The sequence below is a fragment of the Portunus trituberculatus genome, chromosome 41, assembly GCF_017591435.1.
Source record: "Portunus trituberculatus isolate SZX2019 chromosome 41, ASM1759143v1, whole genome shotgun sequence".
Classification (NCBI taxonomy): Eukaryota; Metazoa; Arthropoda; class Malacostraca; order Decapoda; family Portunidae; genus Portunus; species Portunus trituberculatus.
Window position 1 is genome coordinate 12,156,089 of NC_059295.1, and position 6,441 is coordinate 12,162,529.

The following is a 6,441-nucleotide window of genomic DNA, read 5'->3' on the forward strand; positions in this document are numbered from 1 at the left end:
ACGACATGCCAGAAGGAGTGAACAGCTACATAAATTTGTTTGCGGATGATACGAAACTGTGCAGAGTTATAAAGCAAAAGGAGGATTGTGAAATACTGCAAGAAGACCTAAATAAGATCTGGGAATGGAGTAAGAAGTGGGAAATGGAATTCAATGTGAACAAAAGCCATGTCATGGAAATGGGAAAGAGTGAAAGACGACCTATGGGAATCTATAAGATGGGAGATGGTGTAGAACTGGAGAAAGTAAAAAAGGAAAAGGACTTAGGAGTGACGATGGAAGAAAACAATCAACCAGTAAGCCATATTGATAGAATTTTTAGAGAAACATATAATTTGCTGAGGAATATTGGAGTAGCATTTCACTACATGGACAAAGAAATGATGAAGAAATTGATAAATACTATAATAAGACCTAGATTGGAATATGCAGGAGTAGTGTGGACCCCTCATAAAAGAAACACATAAGAAAATTGGAGAGCTACAAAAATGGCTACAAGAATGGTCCCAGAACTTGAAGGGATGACATATGAGGAGAGACTAAAGGCTATGGATCTACCAACCTTGGAACAAAGAAGGAGAGAGGAGACCTGATACAAGTCTATAAATTGATCAATGGAATGGACCAAGTGGATAATGAGAAACTGATCTTGAGAGAAGAATATGACATCCAAGCACAAGATCGCATAGTAAAAAGCTGAGAAAGGAAGATGTCTGAGAGATATTAAAAAATATAGTTTCCCGCAGAGATGTATTGAGACGTGGAACAGTTTAGATGAAGAAGTAGTGTCTGCAATGAGTGTGCACACTTTTAAAGTAAGATTGGATAAGTGTAGATATGGAGACGGGGCCACACGAACATAAAGCCCAGGCCCTGTAAAACTAGAACTAGGTAAATACAACTAGGTAAATACACACACACACACACACAAGAAGGAAAGGAAGATAGAGACGATTCATACAAAGGAGACCGATTAAACTACAAAAAGGCTGATATTGAGAATCTCAGGAACTATTTTAAAAATGTAAACTGGGAGGAGATGGAAAACTCAGAGACAATGCAAGACAAATATAACTTATTTTTGGAAATATATAAAACAGGAGTCAGGGAATATGTCCCGAAATATAGACCTAAAGAAGAAGGAAAGAAAGATTGGTTTAATGCAAGGTGTGCTAGGGCAAAGGAGAAAAGAGATGGAGCATGGAAAAGGTGGAGGAGAAATAGAAAACTTTGAGGCAGCGAGAAATGAATATGTTAAGGTGAGGAAGGAAGAGGAAAAGAATTTTGAAAAAGACATTGTCGAAAAATGTAAGGAGCAACCAAAATTGTTCTATAGATTCATAAATGGAAAAATTAGACAAAGAGAAAATAGAAAGGTTAAAAGGAGAGAACGGAATGGTGGAAGACCCAAAAAGTATGGCAGAACTATTAAATAATAAATTCCAGGAGGTCTTTACTAAGGAATCTAAATTTAAAAGGCCACATGGTAATAGAGAGACAGTCTATATGAAAGAGATTAAAGCAACCAAGCTTGAAATAAAAGAATTAATGAAGGAACTGGATGAAGACAAGGCAATGGGACCAGATGAAGTCTCAGGCAGAATACTGAAAAAATGTAGGGAAGAACTAGCAAATCCTATATACAACATAAAATGCTCAATAGAAAATGGAACAGTACCAGTAGAATGGAAAAGAGCTGAGGTGGTTCCCATATATAAGAGTGGAAGAAAGGAAGAACCTATAAATTACAGACTGGTATCACCAACTAGTGTAATATGCAAGATGTGTGAAAGAATAATAAAGAAACAATGGATCGAGTCCATTGAAGACAATAAATTAATATCAAATAGCCAATTTGGTTTTAGGAAAAGACGGTCGTGTGTAACTAATTTATTAAGTTTCTATTCTAGAATAGTTGATAGAGTACAAGAGAGAGAGGGATGGGTTGACTGTATTTATTTGGATTTAAAAAAGGCGTTTGACAAAGTGCCACATGCAAGATTACTATGGAAGTTAGAGGAGAAGGGTGGCTTAAAAGGAAGCACATTGAGATGGATAGAAAATTATTTGAGGGGGAGAGAAATAAGGACGGTAGTTAAAGATATGAAGTCCAAGTGGAGAGCAGTAGAAAGTGGAGTGCCACAAGGGTCAGTATTGGCACCAATACTTTTCCTCATTTATATTAACGACATGCCAGAAGGAGTGAACAGCTACATAAATCTGTTTGCAGATGATATGAAACTGTGCAGAGTTATAAAGCAAAAAGAGGATTGTGAAATACTGCAAGAAGACCTAAATAAGATATGGGAATGGAGCAAAAAGTGGGAAATGGAATTCAATGTGAACAAAAGCCATGTCATGGAAATGGGAAAGAGTGAAAGACAACCCATGGGAATCTATAAGATGGGAGATGGAGTAGAACTGGAGAAAGTAAAAAAGGAAAAGGACTTGGAGTGACAATGGAAGAAAACAATCAACCAGTAAGCCATATTGATAGAATTTTTAGAGAAACATATAATTTGCTAAGGAATATTGGAGTAGCATTTCACTACATGGACAAAGAAATGATGAAGAAATTGATAAGTACTATAATAAGACCCAGTTTGGAATATGCAGTAGTGTGGACCCCTTATAAAAAGAAACACATAAGGAAATTGGAGAGACTACAAAAAATGGCTACAAGAATGGTTCCAGAATTTGAAGGGATGACATATGAGGAGAGACTAAAGGCTATGGATCTACCAACCCTGGAACAAAGAAGGGAGAGAGGAGACCTGATACAAGTTTTTAAATTGATCAATAGAATGGACCAAGTGGATAATGAGAAACTGATCCTGAGAGAAGAATATGACATCCGAAGCATAAGATCGCATAGTAAAAAGCTGAGAAAAGGAAGATGTCTGAGAGATGTTAAAAAATATAGTTTCCCGCAAAGATGTATTGTGACGTGGAACAGTTTAAATGAAGAAGTAGTGTCTGCAACGAGTGTGCATACTTTTAAAGTAAGATTGGATAAGTGTAGATATGGAGATGGGGCCACACGAGCATAAAGCCCAGGCCCTGTAAAACTACAACTAGGTAAATACAACTAGGTAAATACACACAGATTTGGTTGAGAAGAGATCTCGGTGAAAAGGAAAGAGAAATGTTAAATGAGTTGAGAAAGGAGGCTTTGAAAAAAAATGAAGAGAGGACAGAAGAGGAGAAGAAAGAGTTTTTCTGGAGAATCTTGGATATGAGACTGAGGAAGTGGTTCATAACCCAGAAAAGTACAGTAAGAAAGGACTAAAGAAACTTACGTATGAGCGGAATGTAATGTATTCCAACATAAATGGAGTGATATCGGGGATTTTAGAACTCAACGATTACTTGAGGGATAAGAACCCAGATATTGTGGGTCTTACTGAAACAAAACTGAGAGAGGAGAAGACCTGATGATGGTTGGAGAAGGAAATATAATGTTTGGAAAAGAAATAGAGTAGGTAAGATGGGAGGAGGAGTGATGTTGCTGGTTAAAAAGATATAAAGGTGGATCAAGTGAAAGAAGGTATGGGAAAGGCAGAAGTGCTAAAGATCAGAGCAGAAACTAATGAAGGAAAAAGAGGCACTACATAGTGGTGTACGTACCACCTAAGACAAATGCATGGTCAGTACAGGAATATGAAGAAATGATAAGAGATACAGGAACATGTCTGGAAGAAATGTTGGGTGGCTGTGAACGAACTATAATGATGGGAGATTTTAATTGTAAAGAGGTGTGTTGGGAGGACTGGTCAATGGAGGATCAGAGACAACATGGGGAAATACACTATTGACACTGGCAATGGAAAATGTGTTAACTCAGTGGGTCAAAGAAGATACTAGGTTTGGAGGAGAGGAGCATCGTCAAGACTGGACTTGGTCTTTAGTACAGAGCCAATGGTCATTGAGGAGATGAGGGTGGAGTGCCCTTTAGCAAAGAGTGATCATGCAGTTTTGGAGTTCAAGGTGATAGATGAAGAGAAATCTAGAAGAAATGAAGAATATAAAGTGGGAAGATGGAATTATGCCAAGACAGATTTTGGAAACCTAAGGAAATTCTTTCAAGAGACAAATTGGATGAAATTCAAGAGTGCTAAGGAGCAAATGAAAAGTGGAAGGAATTTATAAAAATATACAAAGAAGGTGAGAAAAATTTGTACCAATAAGACAACATAGAGAAGTTGGAAAGCAGGACTGGTTTAACGATAGATGTGAAAAGGCTAGAACAAGAAAAGAGGATGCATGGAAGAGGTGGAGAAGGAAAAGACGGATTAAGCAGTGGGAAAGTTACAAAAGAGCAAGAAATGAATATGTGTTGATTAGAAGAGAAGAAAGAAAGAAACAAGAAAAGGATATAATTGATAAATGTAAAGACCAACCAAGGCTTTTTTACAGACATGTGAACAACATCAAAAATAGAGAAAGTATTGAAAGTTTAGAAGTAAATGGAGTTTGCAGTGAGGATCCCAGGGAAATGGCAGAGGCTATGAATGGATGCTTTCGGAAGGTATTCACAAAGGAGACTGCTTTTGACAAACCACTGGTAATGGAACAGAAAGGGATTATGAAGGAGTTTCAAGTAACTGTGGAGGAGATCAAGAATATGATGGGGAGTTTAGAAGTGAGAAAAGCTGTGGGACCTGATGGGGTATCAGGATGGATTTTAAGAGAATGCAGGAGCAACTGGCAGAAAAAGTTTGTGAAGTAATTGATGCCTCATTAAGGGAAGGTGTAGTGCCCCAAGACTGGAAAAGAGCTAACATTGTCCCAATTTATAAATCAGGTAACAAGAGAGACCCATTGAACTATAGACCAGTGTCACTTACAAGTGTGGTAGCTAAGATGTGTGAGAGGGTGGTGAAGAATAGATGGACAGACTTCTTGGAGAAAAATGACATACTTTGTGAGTGTCAATTTGGTTTTAGAAAAGGGCGTTCATGCACGACAAACCTGATATGTTACTATTCGAGGGTGATAGATGTAATACAGGAAAGAGATGGTCGGGCTGATGGAATATATCTGGATTTAAAAAAGGCCTTTGATAAGGTACCACACCGGAGACTGATCTGGAAACCTATTGTTAAGAAAAGTGAGATGTGACAAAGATTGCGAACTACTCCAGGAAGACTTGGACAGAATACGGAAATGGAGCTGTACATGGCAAATGGAGTTCAACACGACAAAATGCAAGAAATTAGAGTTTGGCAAGAGTGAAAGAAGAATCAGGAGTATGTACAAGATAGGAAATGAAGACATAAAAACCAGTCATGAAGAAAAAGACCTTGGGGTGACAATTACCAATGACCTATCGCCAGAGAGACATATAAACAAAATAATTGGAGAAGTATTGAACTTATTGAGGAACATAAGAGTGGCGTTCGTATATTTAGATGAAGAAATGATGAAGAAAATAATTACTGCAATGATAAGACCAAGGCTTGAATATGCAACAATACAGTGGGCTCGAACTTAAAGAAACACATAAGGAAACTAGAGAAAGTACAGAGGGCTGCAACAAAATGGTGCCTGACTTAAGAGATTTGACTTATGAAGACAGACTGAACAGAATGCAACTTCCGACCCTGGAAAACAGAAGAGAAAGGGGAGACCTGATAGCAATATACAGAGTGATGATTGGCATGGAAAAATGGATAGGGAAGATCTGTGTATGTGGAATGAAAGAGTGTCGAGAGGGCATGGGAAAAACTAAAATGGCCACTTATAGGAGAGATGTGAAAAAATATAGCTTCCCTCATAGAAGGGTGGAAGCATGGAATAGTTTAGATGTGGAAGTGGTCAACGCAAGGAATATTCATGATTTTAAGAAAAAGCTGGACATTAGTAGATATGGAGACAGGACAGTACGAGCATAGCTCCTTTCCCGTATGTTACAATTAGGTAAATACAATTAGGTAAATACACACACACACACACAGTGGAATTTCACTGTATGCACAAGAGCATGATGAAGAAAATCATAACCACCATGGTACAACCCAGGTTGGAATACACAGCAGTGATGTGGTCTCTGCATATGAAAAAAAGATACAAATAATTTGGAAAGAGTTCAAAGCTACAAAGATGGAAGAACTGAAAGATCTAACCAATTAAGAAATATTGAAGGAAATGGGATTGTCAACTTTGCAAAATAGAAGAGAAAGATCATATAACAATATACAAAATAGTTTACCACATTGAGAAGATAGACAGGCAAATCCTGATGTTGGTGAAAGATGAAATTAGATGGACAAGAGGGCACTCAAAGAAAGATCCGGAAAAAGACCTGCAGGAGGCACTGAAGGGGTTATGGATCAATATGGATGTCTCCTACTTTGCCAAGCTCGCCGAATCAATGCCCAAAAGACTTCAGATGGTGATAAAGAACAAAGGCAATATGTCAAGTACTAACCTTGAGGATAT